This window comes from Sphaerodactylus townsendi, linkage group LG10 (genome assembly GCF_021028975.2).
Source record: "Sphaerodactylus townsendi isolate TG3544 linkage group LG10, MPM_Stown_v2.3, whole genome shotgun sequence".
Taxonomy (NCBI): domain Eukaryota; kingdom Metazoa; phylum Chordata; class Lepidosauria; order Squamata; family Sphaerodactylidae; genus Sphaerodactylus; species Sphaerodactylus townsendi.
Genome location: NC_059434.1, coordinates 62196076 through 62218471, shown reverse-complemented (window position 1 = coordinate 62218471; position 22396 = coordinate 62196076). Strand labels below are relative to the sequence as shown.

General features: G+C 42.2%; 1 long non-coding RNA gene across 1 annotated transcript in view; it reads right to left on the bottom strand.

Annotated features, from left to right (window-relative positions):
* LOC125440184 overlaps positions 1–22396 on the bottom strand; it is a 99501-nt gene that overhangs the window by 2682 nt on the left and 74423 nt on the right. Inside the window, exon 3 of the long non-coding RNA XR_007245650.1 lies at positions 1498–1555. This is a non-coding gene — a long non-coding RNA (uncharacterized LOC125440184). The remainder of the gene's footprint in view (positions 1–1497; positions 1556–22396) is intronic.

Here is a 22396-nt window from a genome sequence, read left to right as displayed (position 1 = left end):
GCACCGGAGGCCAGGGGGCGTATCCCCTTCCCTCCTCAGAGCGACAACAGAGCGAAGGCTGCCAGCAGAAGGTAAGGAGGCATTTGGGGCTGGGGAGGGGAGGGGAGGGGAAAACGCCAGCTTCCACCTGCTGCCGTTTGCATGGCAGCGGATGGAAGCCAGCATTTGCAGGAAAACTCGCTCTCCAAGTGAGTTTTGAAAACACCGTTTTGACAGGCACAGAGCGCTGCTGCATTGATTTGGCAGCAGCACCTGTGCAAAGGGTCCCCGCCCAAACGGTGTTTTACCGGGCTGAAGCCGTTGCTTTCAGACCATGCAGAAACCGCCTCAATAAAGTCACAGCCTTTAGTTTGCAAGTCTTGAGCAAGGCTGTTAATGTTAGGACATTTGGGGGTTAATACATCATAGGATCATCGTAAGTCAGAAGGGACTTACGATGAGTCTAACATACTGCTAGTATTTCCAAGCAGGCCTGCTGCATAAAGATTCCTTTGAGGATTGTGCCCAAAATCATGTAAAGAGATTATTGTACAACTAATTACAATTTACTATTAAAAAGCTTGGGTGATACGTCAAATGGTCATAAAGAAGACTTCCACTTCACATCAGAAACAAGTATAATGATCTCTGGAAGCATGCAAGATATTTCAGTCAACTCTGAATTCCATGTAAACATTTTTTCTCCTTCACACACCACCAAACTAAATTTCTTATTCCATTGATCTCCACAAGTCCAGTGATAATTTTGTTCTCTAGCATGTGGAGATTTCTCCATTATCTTCTTCCTTGAAGACAAAGTGGTAAATAATGACAAAAGAGAATTCAGCTGCCTTGTTTGGTGAAGAAGTGCTGTCTTACACTTTGCTAACATTATAGCCAGATTTCACGGTCACAGGAAAACAAAACACCCAAAATGGAGCAGTTATTAATTCAATAAATCCAGCTGCTCTCATGCGCCCTGGGTGAAAGACAAAAGTTAAAAGCAGCTGCTCATTGACGACATATGTGACATGACCAGGGTAAGGTAGCTGTTTTAGCACATCATTCACCACTTTTAGGGCTGACTGCACTCAATTTCTTAGACAATCTACACACCATTTTCAGTTCTGTACCTCTATAATTTATCACAACAGTACCTCAAGCATACAGATGGGAGGGGGGGGGGAATGAAAGCAATTTACAGTATCAAGATGAAAGAAGCTGGATGGCTGGACAAGACATACTATGTAAATCATATCCACAACTTCAAGGAATGTTGACATAATATTCTGGAATTAATTTTTCCAACATTCCTGTGCAGGTCAAACAAAGGTAAATCTAGTGTCGTCGTCTCCCCCCACCCCCTCAACCTTGACTCCAGACCCTATATCTGGAGTTGTTTATCAATATGTTAAAGAGGAAATTGATTCTGCCTCCCTCTTGCTCCTGCATGGACAATAGAAACCGTATGTACAAACCCTCCTGTTAGAAAGAGCATGTTCTTGAAGTAAACATTACCAAATAATGTATGCATCTGTCATCCAGCAGCATTCTCATGTTGCCCAGTCAGTAGCATCTGAAATACAATGAAAATAAGCACAGCAAGTGACCACAAGTAGCAAATCAAATCTTATATAATAATTGGCTTTTTATGGCAAATTTCCTGTTTCCTTCAAGGCAGAACTGATCTTGTAAAAAGCACTAAAAATTCCTTTGTATATGCAGCAGTCAAAGGGATGCAGAAACTTCATCTTGAAAACTGACTTTCTGACTTCATCATATTTCTTCCACACCATTTTAAGCCTTGCTAAACTGGTAAAACTAAGTAAGACTTGCACAGCATGTATGAAGTTTCAGAAAGAAACAATACAACACTGAGGAGACCACTACATGCTATCTTGAAAAAATCATATCCCTGGTCTCATTGGCCGTTTCCGCACGGCCTCCCTGTCGTCTCCACACCGGCGAGAATTCCGCCGGCGTGGAGGCGAAAAGCGCCGCTCAAGATGCACGCATGATGACGGCTCCCTTTCAGCAGGAGGCCGGTGAACGGCAGGCAGCTCCTCGCGATGGAGCCGCCGCAAACCATGCCCGTCCCACTGAGCTGCTGGTCTGCTGGCTGCTGGCTTCAGCTCTCATCGCTGCCCCTCCAACCTCCAGGGGTCGGAGGACAGCGTGGGCGGGCTTTCCGCACGGCCAGCAGGCGACATGATCGGGACAAGGTGAGTGGGACGGGCAGTGGAGACAGGAAGCTGAGCCCGGCGCGGTTCACACCGCGCCGCCGGGAAGACGCTTTCCCCCCAACAACAACCCTTTAAAGGGTTGTTGTTTAGGGCGGCCTGATGCCGCCCTGGGGGAGGGGGAGGGCAGTCAGGTCGAATGGCGACCTGTGCGAACGGCGGCCTGGGGGCGGCGTTTTTACCACCCCCAGGCCGTCGTTTTTGGCCCATGCGGAAAGGGCCTCTGTTTCTCACTTGTCTTGTAGTCCCATACTAAGGTCACCATAAGTTTGCTGTGACTTGATGGCACTTTACACACACAATGATGTCAGAATGCATCCCTGAGCCCTTCCACAGGTTACTTTCTCTGAAACAGCCACTCCATTCTCCATTCCTGCCTTCTGATACCTACATCTATTGGTTCCTCAAGTTTTCCAATTAAACTCAATAGTTCATTGCATCTTAAGCTGCTGAAAGGTTTTGTCAAGTCAACAAGCTTATATTTCCCCTGTGGGTTTCCAGATTCAGAGACTGGTTACTAAATGTTTGGATCACATGACCATTTCAGAAGGCATAATGGAAAGATCCAGGAAGTTTTTTATTATCTACAAATGTGTAGTTCTAAGAAGCACATGTGCACTCAGAAAATATAACTGAGTATAGTGATGCTCACTCCCATGCAACCTCTTCATGCATGGTGGTTGTGGGGAAGGTCACTTTGATCAGGACCATAGCATGTTGTGGGGAAGGTCCTTCAGTCTTTTTTTCCTTTCCTTTATTTTCTAAAACTGTCTTGCAGGATGCTACTGAGGCTGTTGCAGAAACCTGCATTATCCTAGAAAACATGTGGGTTTCACCAAATAGCATCCCCTAGATCAGCTTCAGTTGAAGAAAATGCCATGGGGGCAGGCTGTACTCCCTTCTCTGTGTGCATCACAGCCCTGATCTAAATAAGGAAATTGAGAACCTACACATGGGAATCAGGTATGATGGTGTTATATATGTATAAACCCAAACTGTGCACTTTATAATTAGTAAGAACATAAGAACATAAGAACATAAGAACAAGCCAGCTGGATCAGACCAAAGTCCATCTAGTCCAGCTCTCTGCTACTCGCAGTGGCCCACTAGGTGCCTTTGGGAGCTCACATGCAGGATGTGAATGCAATGGCCTTCTGCGGCTGTTGCTCCCGAGCACCTGGTCTGTTAAGGCATTTGCAATCTCAGATCAAAGAGGATCAAGATTGGTAGCCATAAATCGACTTCTCCTCCATAAATCTATCCAAGCCCCTTTTAAAGCTATCCAGGTGAGTGGCCATCACCACCTCCTGTGGCAGCATATTCCAAACACCAATCACACGTTGCGTGAAGAAGTGTTTCCTTTTATTAGTCCTAATTCTTCCCCCCAGCATTTTCAATGAATGCCCCCTGGTTCTAGTATTGTGAGAAAGAGAGAAAAATTTCTCTTTGTCAACATTTTCTACCCCATGCATAATTTTGTAGACTTCAATCATATCCTCGCTCAGCCAGCCTCCTCTCCTAAACTAAAGAGTCCCAAAGCGGCTGCAGCTTCTCCCCTCATAAGGGAAGCGTGCTCAGTCCCTCAATCATCCTTTTTTTTTGTTGCCCTTCTCTGCACTTTTTTTCTATCTCCCTCAATAATATCCTTTTTTTGAGATCGCAAAGCACTCAGAACTGGACACACAGTACTGGGCGCAAGCGCGGCCGCACCACTGCTTTATATAAGGGCATGACACTCCTTGCAGTTTTATTCTCAATTCCTTTTCTAATGATCCCCAGCATAGAGTTTGCCTTTTTCACAGCTGCCATGCATTGAGTTGACATTCCCATGGAACTAGCAACTAAGATGCCTAAATCCCTTTCCTGGTCTGTGACTAATAGCACTGACCCCTGTAGCGTGTATGTGAAGTTTGGATTTTTTTGCCCCTATGTGCATCACTTTTACATTTTGCTACATTGAACTGCATTTGCCATTTCTGAGCCCACTCACCTAATTTATCAAGGTCCGCTTTGGAGCTCTTCGCAATCCTTTGTGGTTCTCACCACCCCTACACATAATTTGGTATCATCTGCAAACTTGGCCACACCATGCTACCTGGCACCCCTACTTCCAGGTCATCATTTATGAATAGGTTAAAGAGCACTGGTCCCCAAAAGCGGATCCTTCCAGGGGGGGACACCACTCCCACGACATCTCTCTCCATTGTGAGAACTTCCCATTTACACCCACTCTTTGTTTCCTGTTTCTCAACCAGTTTTTAATCCATAGGAGGACTTCCCCTCTTATTCCTTCATTGCTGAGTTTTCTCAACAGTCTCTGGTGAGGAACTTTGTCAAAAGCCTTTTGGAAATCCAGGTAGACAATGTCCACCGGTTCACCCCTGTCCACATGCCTGCTTACACCCTCAAAGAACTCTAGTAAGTTTGTAAGACACAGGATTTGCCTCTGCAAAAGCCATGCTGACTCTTTCTCAGCAGGTCTTGCTTTTCTACATGTTTTATAATTTTATCTTTAATGATAGATTCTACTAATTTACCAGGGACAGATGTCAAACTGACTGGCCTGTAATTTCCCGGGTCCCCCTAGATTTTTTCTTAAAGATTGGTGTGACATTGGCCATCTTCCAGTCTTCAGGGATGGCGCCTGATTTCAGGGATAAGTTGCATATAAAAAGGCATTCACTTAGCATGATGAACCAGCCTTGCTACTTGCTTCTTTCTTAATTTATGTCACCTGTCTTCCCTCTCTCCCTTTGATGTCACAAAACCCTTCCCTCTCCTTTTACAATGCTTTAACAAAAGATTCCTCATACGCACAGGGTAATTTTACGTGAACAACTGACCAATGATAACATTTAAGAATGCCTGCTAGAGTAGATACACTCATAATTTTAGGTCTTCGTTCTGTCTAGCAAGTTTCATATGAAATAACAGACTAACTGTAATTCTTTTCTCTTACACTGTTCCCTCATCTTCTTCCCATGATATTTGTGGTAGGAGACTTCCGCTTCCGCCGCCCTGGCCATCAGACGCTTGTTTCTGCTCCTCAATTTTAATTAGTCCATTTTATCTTTATTTTAAAGATTTCGGACTTGTGTATTCGCTGGATTTTAGAAACTTTGACTGAAGTTGGAGCAACATTTTTGAATACTTCTACCAGCTTCAGTGATACTTGTGGTAACATGGGATAAAAGTAATCTAAACCACTGATGACCCTGGTAGTAGATTTGGAGGGCTACTGAAAAACAGACTTCCCCAGTAGGATGTAAAGAGTGGTTCCTTCTGGGAGTTCTTGAAGATATGCATAGAATGTGATAGTATTTTGTTTTACAATATTATGGGGGAAAGGAACCATGAAGGTGATGAAGACTGTGAGATAACAACAAACTCTCTTGGGGGCTGTAAATGGGATTTGTTCAACCTGCAAGGGGTACAACTGTAGCCCAATGATGATAGATCCAGACACTAAAGGTAACAAACAGGCAGCTTCCAAAATAAAATTTGCTAAGAGATCCAGGTAAAATTAGGGCCCTTGCGCTTAATTCCAAACAGACAGTGTCAAATACTATGTGTGTGTGAGTGTTGCTGTCAAGTCACAGATGACTTATGTTGAACCTTAGGGTTTTCAAGGCAAGATATGTTCAGAGATGGTTTATTATTGCCTGTCTCAGCATCAGGACCCTGATATTTTTTGGAGGTTGCTCATTCAAATATTCATGGGGCTGACCTTGCTTAGCTTTTGGGACCTGACTAGGTTGGGCTAATCTGGGACTAGGGTCAGATCAGTGCTTGGCATGCCATCTTGGAAATGTCACTTGCTGCAGGGATAAGCTTTGACAGAGAAGCATGTCCCCTCAAGCAAGGAACTAAACCATGTCTCGTTCTAGTACAGATTGAGTTCAGCAGCAAAGACCAACCTATCTTATTGGTAGCTCTGTTAGTTCGATCCTGGCGGAAACCATTCAGGTAGCTGGCTCAAGGTTGACTCAGCCTTCCATTCTTCTGATCTCAGTAAAATAAGTACTCAGTTTGATGGGGGTAAAATGTCGACAATTGGAGAAAGCAATGGCAAACCACCTTGCCAACACAGTTGGTCTTGTAAACGTCATGATGTGATGTCATCCCATGGATCAGTAATGACCCAGAGCTTGCACAGGGGACTACATTTACTTTTACCTTTTACTGGTGAAATAGCTCTGAGAATCAGTTTGGTGCCCTTCTCACACACATTATAATTCCATATAATATAACTGTTAATGTTCTTACCCACAGAAATATCTGTAGTGGAAGAGAAGTGATTTTTACAGAGTGTGTCTAGATTATTATGTGTTACTGATACTTACAGTCAATAGCTAACACCTGCCTTGTTGGTGCTTACAATAGAGTTCTCAGACTTTTCTGCCCCATGGTAGGCAAAGGGGATTAAAAATGAGAAGTTAAGCTGAGCTTCCCCCACTGTAACTTACACTGGTTGGTAGGCCAGAGGGTTACTGAAAACTATACTCTTAATTTGATAAATTGCCATAAAGCTTACTGTGAAATACAATAATGCAGCATTTGTCTTTCACATGCTGATGTTTTGCTAACAACAATAAAATATTAATGTATTGGGGGAAAAAACCCACAAAAGAAAGAAGTCCATATACTGAAGATGATCTTTGTCTCTGAATGGTTTCAGTCGTAGGGAGATTTATTTTTTATTCTGGTCTTAGACTTGATTACATGGGGCATATCCAATTATAGTCAAAGATTTATGCCATATTGCACTGAAATACAGGTAATCTCAGACCACTATCAGTACACAGTGATGCAGCAATTGGAAATGCTTCAACATTTAGGAAGGTGGCGCGAATAGGAATGGACTCTGGCTTAGACCACATTTTGTTTTCAAAAAAGTTATCTTTAAGACCCTGGTATGATCCTCAGGGCAATGTGAGAGTCTACTGAATGTAACTGGAGAGTGGTTTTACTTAATCTGGAGCCTGCTGGGCAGGCAGTAGAAGAAAAGTAGGTTGCTAGTATACAAATCCCAGCCTAGCCATACACTGCTCATCAGTCTATTGCTGACTCCTATTCCCTTTTGTGTCTGAAGAGAATTTTGAGGCTTCAGGCCTTGGCATTTCTGTTGCAAGCTCTGGAGACCCTGACAGCACTTCTTACCTTTAATAGTTCCATGTACAATGACTACGGTATCCCATGATTTCAGAACTTTTTAAAATAACACCTACAGTGCTGTAATTTGAATGAATTATTATTTACCTCTTACTTAAGTCAATAAATTATGCATTCTAGCCAAACTACTTTAGAGCTCAGTCCCTTTGTTAGCACCTGGTAACATGAGTTTGATGAACATCTCACATAATCATGGCATGTACAAAAACTAGATCAGCTTGTGGCAGGATAGCTAACTGTTGGCATAGTGCTACTAAACAATAAAATTGACAGTTATGAGCTGTCATGGCCGTATCAGTTCACCCTAATTTTGCACAAGTCAATTCAGTTCTTATGCTCAGCATTCCACTTTTGTCCTTATTTTCTCCTTAATTATAAGGAATCACATTTAGAAAGGAAGTACCAGTATCTATTTAAATAGCACTAATGGTCATTAGAGCCCAAGGATGAGAGTTGCTGAAGATATTAAGATGATCCATCTGTTCAGTATCCATCAAAGTGTCTTAATAGATCTTTGTTAGTCTTTAAGGTGCCAGCAGACTTCTGTTTATGTTCTATGTTAAAGTGTTTCAGACTGAGTTGAATAACTATTGAGATGAGATATATTTGAATGTTTTTAAAGCCTATAGAAGTAGTAGTTGGAATACTGGCAGTTCTCAAAAGGCTCGTTTTACCTTGCAATGTTTCCCCTGTTGCTATTTTCCATCTTTTTTTCAAATGTGTTTAATATAAAGAACAGAAAAGAGAATATGCATGCATATATGCAAGAGGAAAAAAAGCTAGGCAAAAGCCAGTGGGATCACACAGTTGAGTGTGATGTGTCACATTCTCTTGCGGCTTCAGGGACTATTCAGTCATCACTTTTACAATATGGAAGCAAGACTACACCACAAATCATCTCAGCCTCCAACTGAAGTCTTGTTTCCCTTATTTAAAAATTTGTTTTGATTAAGAGATGTGCATGTGGTTTAGACATTAGCAAAAAGAATGAGAAAAATAGATGAAAAGACCTGGAGAATGACATAGGCCCCTTCCACACATGCAGAAAAATTCACTTTCAATCCACTTTCACAATTGTTTGCTAGTGGATTTTGCTATTTCAAACAGTAAAATCCAGCTACAAAGTGCACTGAAAGTGGATTGAAAGTGCATTATTCTGCATGCGCGGAAGGGGCCATAGAATGGCCCTGAGCACGGATTTGACAACACCAGCAGATTTATCTGATTCTCAATTCTTTGCCAAGCAAGCTCCTGTCCCAAATCACGAATATGAGCAATTGTAGTTAAAACTGCATAATGTTAAATGGCACTCTAGGACTTTATACAGGTCAATACTTCCCATTATTGCCTCAAATCTATCTTACTTAACCAAGCCAGATCAGAATGACAGAATATTAATTCTGCATTTAGAAAGAAGGTGGGAACAAAAGTAAAACCAGGGGATTCTTCCCACCCACACCTACCACTCCTTTTAGCTTTACTGAATCCTTCTCATATCCTTTGAAAATGTATTTCCCATTTCAAGGTGTTCTTTGAGAGGCAGTATAGAAATAGATCTAAACTGACTTAATTATTTTGTATTGTGGGAGTTTTCTAAACAATGCATTATTCCTGTGAATAATGTAGCAAAGCCCTCTCCAGGGACATGGATCATGGCATCTGAAGGCAATATAAAACACACTGTTATGAAATATAAACAGTTTTATAAGCATGTGTGGCTTGCCTTACTGGAAAGGCAGTACCAGTGGACCTCTGCTGTAGTTGTTATTTCTCGACGTATAACGTGAAAGGGAGGGAAAATGCTAGTTTCAAAACTCTACTAGCAAAAACCTACCTCACAGTGTTATTGCAAAATGAAACAGGGTATAATAATGTACCCTCATGAAAAGGGCAAGGTATAAACAAAGTGACACAGATTATATATATATATAATATATATTATATATATTATATATATAAAAGAGTTCGTTTGACTGGAAGAAGTACTTTTGCTACTGCAAAGGCCAGAGGGGATGATCCAGATGATTCTCCTGACACTGATTTTTGACTAACATACCCTTTCACAATCCATGATCAGCCCCCTTTACCTGAGCTTCCCCTCCCCCAAGACCCATCCTGCGAAGACACACACATTTCTGCCTTTGACCACCACTCCAGCCTGCTCCCCATGTGAGCTGCATGCAGCAACAAGAAGTGTGTAAGTGGGAAGGGAGTGGGGACTGTGGAGCGTGTCAGTCTGTTCCAGTTGAATGCAAGTCTCATGGCATAGTAAAGACTAACAAGATGCATCCCAGCATGATCTTCCTATGATCTTCCCATAAGGAACAATGAAACCTAAATCTTTGAAAAACACAAATCCCAAAAGAGTATTGGGGGACCAAATACCACAACCAAGGTACAATGCTGCTTGTTCTTAATGGGCACATCAGGGACCTAGAAGACATGCCACACACCCTAATATCTGAGCTCTGAACATCCAAGCTAAGGTTTATGTAGCACTAAGAAGGGTGTTATTGAGTGTGGGGGGCAGGGAGGTGTACCTGACTGCTAGTGGCATGTGATTGGCTGTGCTTTACTGGGCATCCTAAGGTATGTTGGGATTGTTCGTAGGACCGCAGCTGTGGGGTAGCATTTTGGCTTTCCCATTGCATGGGAGCAGTGGCGTTCCTACCTAGGGACAGGGGGTACCCTATGTCCCCGGGCGCCCCCCATTTGGTCACGTGGGGGGGCGCCAACATTTCAGGGTCATTTGTGCGTTTTAAAATTTTTAAGTGTTTTTTCACGTTCCGGCCTGCAGGGGGCGCATTTTTAAGGCTAGTGGCACCAAAATTTCAGGGTACCACCCAGAGACTGCCCTGATGATGCCACCCAAATTTGGTGATGTTTGGTTCAGGGGAAGCAAAGTTATGGACCCCCAAAGGGGGGTGCCCCCATCCCCATTGTTTTCAATGGGAGCTAACCTGAGATGGGGGCTACCCATTTGAGGGACCATAACTTTGAAGTCCCTCTCTGATCATAACTTCACCAAACTTGCGATAACATCATAAGAAATAGTTAACATATGCATACCCTGAAATTTTGGTGTCACTAGCTTTAAAAAATACACTCTTCCAAGGCATCATCAGTTAAGAAAATTTGCCCAAAGAGCCTTCTTTGTTTTGCAGTGACTTTGCTACATTGTAGCCAGTGTGGGGAATTTCTGCGTGTGTGAGGCAGAGGTTGCACATTTTTGAAGATAGAGGCACCAGACTCTTCAGGGTGGCTCCAGGAGTGGGCATCCTGGTAATTACATCCAGGTTTTGGAGACTTTTGCTTATGGGGGGTTCAATTTTATGGGCCCCAAAGGCTTCAGCTTGTTTCCCTCGCTCCTGCACATGAAAGCCTGTGGGCTGAGTTCTCCTCAGAACTCTCTCAACTCCCCCCCCCCCACTCCATACAAAGCTCACCAAGCTTGGATGCTATTACTCAAGGCCTCTTGGAGCCACCTTGAAAGTCTGGCGCCCTCTATCTTCAAAAAAAAATGTGCAGCCAGGGCTTACACACTCCAGTGAAATTCCCCAGAATTTGCCGTTAGGCTCTCTCAGCAAGTTCTGTGGTGGGGAAGTAAATTACTTTTCCCCACCATAGACTCTCAATAAGAGCTATCTGTTATAAAAGTGCCCAGATGGAAGCTTCTGTGGTAGAGGTTTCAACAGTGAGGCACTTCGTGGTAGGGATGTTGCTCTGAGGTGGGGGCATTTCCTGTAGGGCTGCTGGTGCTGAAAGTCTCCTGAAAGGAACCAGCCAAATTTGCTAAAATGTGTGTGGAAAGAGGGAAAATGCTGTGGGCACCAAGTTGAAGGTGAACCTGATGCCCACAGCATTCGGCCATCACAGGCAAACTTTAGCAAAGTTGGCTGGTTTCTTTCAGGAGATTCACACCAGCAGCCCTGCAGGAAATAAGTTGCCCCCTCGGCCCAGAGAAAGACCACATCACCACAGTGCCTCCTGTTGAAACCTCTACCACAGAGCCAGCTGGGCATAACAGAAAGCTCCCGTCTGAAGTCTATGGTGGGAAAAAATAATTTTTCCCACCACAGATTATACATGCACATCATGCAGGCTTTGATGCCTGGCAGATTCTGGGGAATGTCTGAGATGTGTAATGGCAGTGACCATTGACATTTTTGAAGACAGAGGTGCCAGACTTTCAAGGTGGCTCCAAGAGGCATTGAAGTAATAGCATCCAAGCTTGGTGAGTTTCACTTTGCTTTTTGGGGTGGGTGGTGGGGCACTGGAGAAGTTCTGAGAGAACTCACCCAGCAGGCTTCATGTGCAGGAGCAGGGAAACAAAATAAGTTTCCTTTGGGGGGCCCATAAAAATTGGACAGAAGCAAAGGTCTTCTAAGCCTGATGCTTATTACCAGGAGGGCTTCCTGGAGGCGCACCTTGGAAAGTCTGGTGCCTCTATCTTCAAAAAGGTGCAGCCTGCCTCAGAAATTCCTCATTAGCTACAATGGAGCAAAGTCACTGCAAAACAAAGAATCTTGGGCAAATTTCTTGGGGTGCCTGGAAGGGATGTATTTTTACAGCTAGTGACACCAAAATTTCAGGGTATCATATGTTAACTATTCTTATGATGCCACCCAAGTTTGGTGAAGTTATGTTCAGGAGGACCAAAGTTATTGTTCCTCAAATGGGTAGCCCCCATCTCAGGTTAGCTCCCATTGAAAACAATGGGGATGGGAGCATTCCATTTGGGCATCCATAACTTTGCTTCCCCTGACGCAAATATCGCCAAACTTGGGTGGTATCATCAGGGCAGCCTCTGTTATTGTCCCTCAAATGGGTAGCCCCCATCTCAGGTTAGCTCCCATTGAAAACAATGGGGATGGGAGCATTCCATTTGGGCATCCATAACTTTGCTTCCCCTGACGCAAACATCGCCAAACTTGGGTGGTATCATCAGGGCAGCCTCTGGATGTTCCCTGAAATCATGGTGCCGCTAGCTTTAAATGAGCTCCCTGCAGGCCGAAAAAACACCAAAAATACCCCCCAAAGCCCAAATTGGTCATGGTGGGGGAGGGTGGCCGCCCATACGCCAGGCGGGTGGGGGGGCGCCAAACTCAGGTTTTGTCCCCGGGCACCAGTTTGCCTAGGTATGCCCCTGCATGGGAGCCTGTGAATTGAAGCACAGTTTTTGTACGTAGGCCAGTTCTGGGTAGGGTAACTTAATTCCCACTATGTCATGCTCCTAGTTCCATCCTTCTCCTCACTGGTGCACAGGACTGTGCCTTCAGTACTTTAGCAGTACTTAATAGCTTCACTGGTTCTTGGTCATGGTGTAGCAGCAGCAGTAGGAGCTAAACTAGTCATCTTGGATATACACGAGTATGTCTCTGAGGTATGCCAGTGTGCTGGCAGGTTGGTTTCTGAGTGCTTTGTCCCCTTTGACAGACTGTGCTGTCAATGCAAGTATAATCTATCTGGATTTACATGTCTGATAAATAGTCTCCATATCTATTGCTTTGTACTGGTGACTCCCTACTTCTCAGAAGTCCCAAGACATATGCAGCTGAACTGTTGGGGAAGGTCTTTCCAAACTCCAACACCCCAATAAGAATCAAAATGCAAATATCCTTCCAATCCTCTTAGAGCAGGGGTAGGGAACCTGCGGCTCTCCAGATGTTCAGGAACTACAATTCCCATCAGCCCCTACCAGCATGGCCAATTGGCCATGCTGACAGAGGCTGATGGGAATTGTAGTTCCTGAACATCTGGAGAGCCGCAGGTTCCCTACCCCTGTCTTAGAGCAAAGTGAGCAAAAAGAAGCCAGAGCCCAAAAGGAGGAAAACATCTACCTGCCCAGCAGTGATAAGCCTGTTCTACCTACAGGGTGGGAAGAAGGATAGGTGAATAAAAGTCCTGGTTGTGTGTCATGGAAGTAAGCATAGTCTTCTTACAAGCACATCGGTACTCAATACCCACTGGTAAACCTATACAGGGCATGAATGGTTGGACAATGACCCAGGCCTCCATGTGTTTCGGAGGCTGCATACAATGTAGTCCCAATTCCATCACTGTGGGAGGAGGAGAAGATAGGGCTATACTTCCATTAAGAGTAATTTTGCCTATAAATACATAATTATAATTAATTATGAAGTTGTAAACCATCCTGGGTCCAACTTGGTTGGGAAAGAATAAGTTAGAAATCTAAATAGATAGATACATAGATAGATAGATAATGTGATGTGACATGATCTTATATACTTTCAACATGTTTACATATTTAATAGGAAAAGGTTCAAACTGTTTAACATTTATTACATATGAATCCTTATTTGTTTGTTTGTTTGTTTGTTAAATGTATATCTCACTCTATCCCCGCAGGGCTTACGATGTTGTGAGGTCAAATCTTGCTACACTCAATTCATCATCTGACCATCTACCACTGTTTATATAATTACAGTCACTTATACTCCACATTTCACTGATACTCATGGATAATTTGCAATGGAAACTTCAAATAAGTTAACTGATGATTATGACTATATCTGGATGATTGTAGAGGATTTCAGGAGTTAGTGATTCAACAAGCAATCTAGAGTATACCTTCTCAGTTACTTAACTACGCCTTTGCCAAAACGATATAAAGTACAGAAAGATTTTCAATTTTAACAATTACAAATAGGAACAAAAATTAATGAGCTGTCTGGCAAGGTATCAAGGAATCATTCAGAAGAGAAAATTTCACTGAAGTCAATGGCTTGTTTCCTTAAACTTCCATTTGAAAATCATAGCCATCAAAAAGAGAAAAAAAAACCCACGCTCAGTATTACAAATTATTGCATTTATATTTATGTCTGTGGGAGTCAGCATGAAATGTAATTTTAATACAAAATACATCCTGATTCTCATCGAACAAACCTCTCTCTAAGGCAGTTCCAGTCCATTTTCCCATACTGCTTGCATTAGGGTATGTTAATTCAAAACACAGACACTACTGTGCTAGCGTTATATTACCAAGCACATCATATAAGGCCAGTAGGCTGGCTCTTAACTGTGACAGTCTGCAGCCGTGCAGAAGTGCTTTCGGCTGCAGTGACATGGTTCTAAGCATGTTTTAAGATGAGTCCCAGTTGCGCAGCATTTTATCCAACCAGAAGCAATCCCACAATCCAGCTCTTTTTAACTGATCATCCTTGTATCATAACAGATTAAGGTTGCAGCTATTTTGGATTATGGTTAATCTAACCTTTATCCATTCACATCTTCACCTGAAACTTACAAGGACCAAGAGTCAATTGCCAGGGCATAATTCACAATGACACTGATCTTTCCTTTCTCACTCTAATTATCTGGATTAAGAATAACACTTTTGAGTAATTATTTTCACATTGGATAAACATTAAGCTTTCCTGGATTTATCTGAGCCTTTTCTTAACGTGAAATAGATCCAACCAGGCTTATAAGAGCATAACTGACAGCAGTGACAGCTTAATCAAGGAAAGCCTAAACAACTAAAACAATAGGAAATGCTTGTTTCATGTTGTTTTGAGAAAAAAAAAGAACCAGAAATTTGTAAATCCACAAAGTAAAAAAGAAAATGCTACAGGGGCAATTTAACAAACCCTAACACTGTGTTTAACATGGATGCAAAACCATCCCCTGAGTAATGCAAAGACTAATGTTCAAGAGCAAGTGGATGATTACATTATTTGTGACAATCCTAAGCAGAACGCGCACCTTAATTTACTTAATTTGGAGATACACGCATACACACACACATGAACATTAGAATGTGCTTGTTAAATTTATAATTAAAGTGAATCAGGTCCTGGCCTTAGCAGTTGAGATATACCCCCTCCCTCAGTAGCTGAATTGTCCATCAGAGTCTTTCATAGACTGCCCAATATTGCTATCACAAACCAGCCAGAAAAATCTTCCAAGCTTGTCTTTGAAACTAGCCAAGATCATATACAATTACACACTAAAATCACATCACAGAACCCAATTACACTTTGGCTTTGCAGATCCATAGATAACCTCTTAAAGAGCAAACTCCCTTACTGTGTCGACCCCTGACCCTGAGCTCTTTTTCCAATCTTCAGCAACATTGTGTGTTTCTTTCCCAAAGTGAATGGCCAAGACTTGGAACAGCTATGGCGGGGGCAGGGGGGACACAAGATTTGGAAGGTTAGTGAGTGTTCCAGCTACCTTTTTCAGATTTAAAAGAAGCATATTGTTAATATCTTAGGCTTGATTACTAGTGGATTTCATCCACAGCTATGTTTAATTTAATCACAGTGTTATTTATGAGTTTTTATTAAGTGGTTTTCCATTTGTGAACAGTTTTAATAATTTATAACCAATAATTTTATTTGGCATTTTAGAAAAAAACAGCTGTTGTGGGGAGAGAGGTGCCTTGATTCAATTAAATACTTTAACAGGTGATTGGATCTTAAAATGGATATGAATCTCCATAATATTTGCTAACCGTTTCTCCTAGTGAAGTCACCTTTTCAATCATTCAAAAGGATACTCATTTATAGGTGGATAATAAGTCTTCACTTTGCCATAACAGAGATAAGGTTGTTGCAGATTACAAAAAAAAATTGCACCTCTCATGACCAGAAAACAATGAAACGAAACAAATAAAGTCCTTATAAGGTACTGGTAAGTCATTCTTTGGGAGGGATAGCAGAACAGTCCTCACAAAAATCCAGTTTAAACCAGTTCATTCAAATGCTCTATTTTAGGATTCATTTCTTGTTTCCAGGATACAATGTTATACAATTAATGATACCAACAAACTTGACAATTGTGGCAGGTTGAGATTGAACTCTTCCCCTGAGCCGATTAAAAGTCAAACTCAGACAACCTCTGACGTTTAAATCTTCTCCAAAGCTATTTTTTCCCATTTCTTAAATTTAACTTGCCCCGGCAGCAGAAAGGCCTGGCACCAGGAATACAGACTTCTGGGAAATGTAGTTTTCTGGGGTCTTTGTCTAAACCCTCATCATCATGAAGAACTCAAGAAGGTACACATGGTTCTACACTCTATTTTGCTATATAAATGTCCTGTGAAATAGAATAGACTGGAAGAGTGAGAGGCCCCACTGTCTGATACATCCCATTTCACCCCGCACAGAAGCCAATGTGACAGCTCACTCATGGGTCTGTCCTCATAGGTAAATGAGGCCAGCCAGCCTTCTGTCTCAATAGCCAGCTGCTCTCACCAGGTGACCGGACCATCCTCTCCACAGCCTGGTTCTTCCTATGAGGACCCAGTACTGGTGCCAGACCCTGTCAGTCAAGTTGGAGTTGATCGAGGTATTCTACCCAAGTTGGAGCTGACTGAGATATTGGCTGACAAGATCTCCAAGTGTGCTGCATCCACACCTGTTGCCACTCTTGCCGTTAGGTGGTCCATGGAAAGTTGCTGTCAGTGGCTGGAGTCCACCTTATGAAGCAAGACCTTCTGGCCATCTTGAGGCTTTTCTCACTGTGATGCAGGGTATTGCCAAAGGGAAGACATGGGTAGCAGGGGTCCTGGGTGACCTTCCCACTTTCTGTGTGCCCCTGTACTGGCTGCACTCTCGTCCCTACTGGTGATAGCACCTTAAAGTGTCCAAAAGGGTCAACCTCACCAGTGGGGCTACCCCTTGGGCAACCAAGGTCACAGTTGACACCTTGCTGAGTTGCTAGTGTTGGATCTCCACAGTGCTCTGATGCTTGGCAGGAAATGTGTTGGTGCCCTTGGCCTCTGCTGCACTCCTTTGGGGCTGAGTGGAGATGGAGCAGGACCATCCTATGGTCTACTCTGGCTAATCCTTTCTCTTCACCTCCCCTTCCCTCCCATCTTACCCTTCCTCCAGCTTCCTATTGGCCACCTGCCACCCTATCTGTTAGGGCCCCAGCTCCTCCTCCTGTGCCATTGCACTGCTGTGCTAGCATCCTGACTCTCAAAGTTGTATGGTTTCACTGCCATTATGGATCTGGACATAATGCAACTATCTACTTTGGATGCAGTTCCACTGAGCCATTGCTGTACTGTCCCTGGCCCACAGGGGCATAGCAGAGGCTGCTCCATCCCATCCCCCCCAATCCATCTCCATCCCCGCCAATCCAGTGTGCATATTGATATCACTGTTTAAATAAAGACAACAAACCAAACATTCATAGTGTGTTATCAATAAATCATGCAAACTGGTGAAATGTCACACAGAGATTTTCTGAATGAACAGAGGCTAAACAGAAAGTTATTGTAATTGCATGTCAGTAAAGAACTGGGTTAAAACCACTTGGGATCAATAGAGGAATATATATCCTGTGAAGTTAAGGTTGTTGAATCCATTACACATGTTTTGTTCTCCTGCAAGATGGATGCAGGGCAAAGAGCAATTAGGTTAGCTTCACTTCTGGCAATCTATCCAGGCCTTTTTTGGCGAATTATCATATATCAGACTATTTCACTGTTGCACAAGAGGACTACAGAAACAGTGGCAAAATTCATTTCATGGACACCGTGATGTCGTCTTGAAATAATCCTAACAGAGTGGGTTCAGGGATCTGATCTAATTTAGATTGTGGGACTGTAAACAAATCACTTTAAAATGTATTCATTCCGTCTTCTTATGATATAAACTTTTGCATCTACTTATTGTACTCTACTGAGTGTCTGTATTAGGGCTAGCCTGAGTAGGTCCAACATGCTTTGTGCTTTATGGACCATTTTATTGATAACAAACTAGAAACAATATCTCTCAGAGTTGGTTCCAAATCTGCTGAATGGGAACAATAGGGCGGTCTATCAAATTTAACAAACAAACAAACAAAACACTGTAGTTCCAAGAACTGCAGTTAGGATGAACAGGGAAGAGAGCTGTTAGTACCTGTTCCTGATGACAGGGTCAGCTCCTTTTTAAAGGGAAAAAAACATGCAGCAGAGCAATTGAGATTCCTATGGGCTTTAGTGAAATCAAATGAGCTTCAAATAAAGACCCAATAAATCAAAAGCCAAGGGATATAGAATCACTGGTTTAATATCTCTTTGGCAGAACAGGCTCTTTTACACAAGGCTGTCCCATCTCCAAAGCAGCTTCAAAGAAGAAATGCTTGAGCACAGCAAAGAATCCGTTGGAGGCATCTGCCATGGGTCACAGGGATATAACAAAAGATGGCTGAAAGTAAACTTTCCATTGTCTTCATTGGAAATGTTCTGTTCCCCAAGTGAACTATTATCAGGTGCCTTGCACTCAGTTAGAACAGAATGTAAGACCCACAGCCACATATGAATGAGCAACAGTTCAAAAATGGTTTAATATTACTGAAAGTTTAGGACTCTGACTCCTCCCATGAAGTCTAACTAGTAAAGAATATTGCGATGCTGGAAACAATTGGAGATTATTGAAGAGCTTGCAGACACCAGCTCTTCCTTGCTTGCTTCCAAGAAAGTCTGCTCTGCTTGTCCAGCTTCTGAGATCTTCCGGTGTCTTCTATTTGGAGTCTTTTTCCTTGCCATTCTGTTGAAATTTGGCCAATTCCCCACATTGAAAATATACCTGGTTTGGCTCTGTTCCATAAAATCCCATATCTTTGGTCTTTCCCTCCCCACTGCATCCCACATCTGTGGAGTGGCTGAGTTAATGCCGGGATCAAAACCTGCATTTCCCTTTCCACGAGCCTGTGATCTGCTCTGCCACTCGTTTGTTCCTAGTTCCTGTCTGGCTGTTGTTTTGGAGTGGGAACATGAATGAGCATCCCCTCCCCTCTACTTGAGAAAGCACATCCCAGCTTGCCCAGAGTCACACATTCTGAGCATGCCCAGTCCACTGAACTCTGATTGGCTGTGGTTTTTTGAGTGGCAGCTTGAAGGACCAGTCAGGGTGGGAAAAATAAACCAGAATACCGGACTTGCTCCCCATGATACTGGGCTCGACCCGGGATTCTCTAAAAGATCCACCTTTCTGGTAATTTTTTAAAATCCCGGGACAAGGTGGGGTAGTGCAGAGCATTGTCGGAACAGACCCGATTCAGGGCCGTGAGCCATGAGGAGTCCTTGCAAAAATGGATTTTTAAGGTGAGAATCCCAGGATAATTTCCACACAGGGGTTTGGCCCTTGATTACTCAAACCAGCATGGATCTTTAACACCTTATACATCTGAGATATTGCTGTCTCCAGCCTTCCAGACACCTGAAACTAAACAAACTGAAAAAGGGAACTGCTAACTAATGAAAAATACTGTAATGCTCTTTTTCCTATAGAGGGCTTCTTAAAGGGACAGGATCCAACTAAGGTTCCCTCCCACAGAACATTGTACAAAAACAATTAAGGCCATTCTATATAAAGATACAACTGAGACATAAATATAGAAAATGGTGAGGGTATCTCTAGAGGCATGACAGGAAATATGCCTAATGGGGCAAATTTCTAAGGCTTACAAAAGGCTGACAAGGGAAAGAATGATAACAATATGGAAGTCTTACATTTTAAATTCTGTGCAAATGGAACCCAAGTTCTGCATCTAGGAATATGGCAAATGAGGCAAAGATGCTTATGTAAACTTCATATCATATTCAGAAAAAAATGCAGGAATTCTGCTGGAAAGGATTGGGGCTATAGAAAGAAACATGGAGAAAGAAGGAAAAGTAATTAAGAGGCACAGATGAGCAATGGGGGACAATTATGTTAACAATGAACAAGTATGTTCAGCAAACTCGGGTTCCATCTCTTAACAGCTTACAACTAATATTGTTAAGCTTACAACTAATATTTCTTACAACTAATATTGTTAAGATAAATGACCTTGTAAAGAGAAAGTACTCTAATTCCATTTCTACCCAGTTTCTGGGGAGGTTTTGCAAAATTTCAGAATTTTACTCTGTTGATGCTCAAAGGCAGGCAAGGCCTCCTACTAGAGCACCACCTTGTCATGGATAACACAAAATGACTGCATGGGCTGAAGTTATAAAAGGATGTTTTAATTTGTCACCAAAGAGAAATGAAACAGCAACCAATTTTAAGACAGAAAAAAAATAGAATAAGGGGATTCAATGGTATATTTAAAAAAGTGAATTTCAGAAAAAGAAATTCCCTTCCTATGCTATGAAAAATTGAGGGAATTCTCAAAACCTCATGAAAGCTATAGATAATTACATTGAACTGAACAGACATCAAGTTTATCATTAAGGATCCTGACCTTCAAGGCCTCATGGAATCTGTTGTTGTCAATGCCCAGCCTTCTTAAGCTCTGCTTTGTGCAGAGGTGAGGTTCATGGTGACCAGGCAGGGCTTTTTCAGTGGTGACACCTTGTCTTTGGAATGCCCTCTCCCTAAAGGCTCTCCTGGCACCTACCTTACTTTCCTTTTGGCCACCAAACCAAAACAGTTTGTTTAACACTGTCTTCATTTCCATCATTTGTACCTATATTATGACCTACCAGCATGGTATAGTAGTTAAGAGTGGTGGACTCTAATCTGGAAAACCACATTTGATTCCCCACTCTTTCACATGCACAGCAAATTCTAATCTAGTGAACCAGGTTCGTTTCCCCACTCTACACATAAAGCCTGCAGGGTGACCTTGGGCCAATCACAGTTCTCTCTGAACTATCTCAGCCCCGCCTGCCTCACATGATGTCTGTTGTGGGGAGAAGAGGGGAAGGAATGTGTAAGCCTCTTTGATGTTCCTTACAGATGAGATAAGTGGGGTATAAATCCAAGTTCCTCTTCTTAACCCAAGGACTGATTTATGAATATCATTTTAAGCTATCTAATATTTTGTTTATGCTGCTTTATACCCTGGTCTATTTTTATAGGTTTGGTTTTTTTTGTTGTAAAGCACATCAAGTCTCTGGAGAGTCTGCACATACATTTTCTGCAACAAACAAATAAATATCCTATACCCAAAAAAGATAGTAGATGGGTCATAGACCTATTGACCCTTTAAGCTGTTTTCCAGGGAGCCTCCTGGTAGAAAGAAAACTTGGAACTACTGCCCTGAAAGCCAAGACAACTCGGGTGGTTCTCATGAATGTAACCAGGAAAAAGCTTTACAATAATGGCTACATTTTTAAAAGTGATGAACTGATATCCTTTAATGTGCCATGGCATTTTATGCTTTTCAGTGCATGCTTCGGTAAGCAAAATCCTGCATCAACAGATGTCCAAAGCTAATTGGAAAGGTATATTTAACATAGGAGATTAGAAAAGTAAAAGAGCAAACATATAAGAAAACAGAATAACAGAACCAAAAAAAAATGCAATTTAAAAAAAAGATAGAAGGCATGCTACTGAATGTGTGCTCATTTAAACTAGAATATTTTCTCTTCCGTGTGTATCAAAGTAAGAAGAATAATGGAACAACATGCCCTTTACATATGCTTTTCCTTTAAAACAGCTTTGCTCACTCTTGGCTCTTCATTCTACCATTGGTTTATTATATAAACATGACCTACTCTCTCTCGAAGTCTGCCTCAGGAAGTTGTAAAACCATGATCTTGTTTCAGTTATTAGGAATTTCAAATCGAAAATTAATCTTCCCCCTAGACCTTTAAGAAGTTCCTGCTATCATGAAAATAAATTTTGAAATCAACCTTTTTCATGTCCACCTGCCATCTTTATAAAAGTCAAAACCATATGTGCGTCCTCTTTGAAGTTTCATTTTGTTCAGGAACAACAGGCCCTGCATAACTATTTTTCCCATTACCACCAATCTTGTCTTAACTGTCTGAAACTGCAAAAAAATAAAAAAGACATCATCAACCCTACAAATGCTTGTAAAAGTGTGTGATACTGATGCAGCAAATGATTCCAGTCTATGAAATTACAATTGCAAAATTATGTCAGTACACTGTGATAAAAAACAGCAAGTAAAAAAAGGCAATATATGTTCAACATTCAGGGCAATTTCTGGTTTGAATTATCAAATCAATTCTTCACTGGAGTGAAATTACTTGCGTTACAGAAGAGCCATTGTTTATTTTTTTCCAAATGGATGTCACAGCTTTCAAATTAATAATT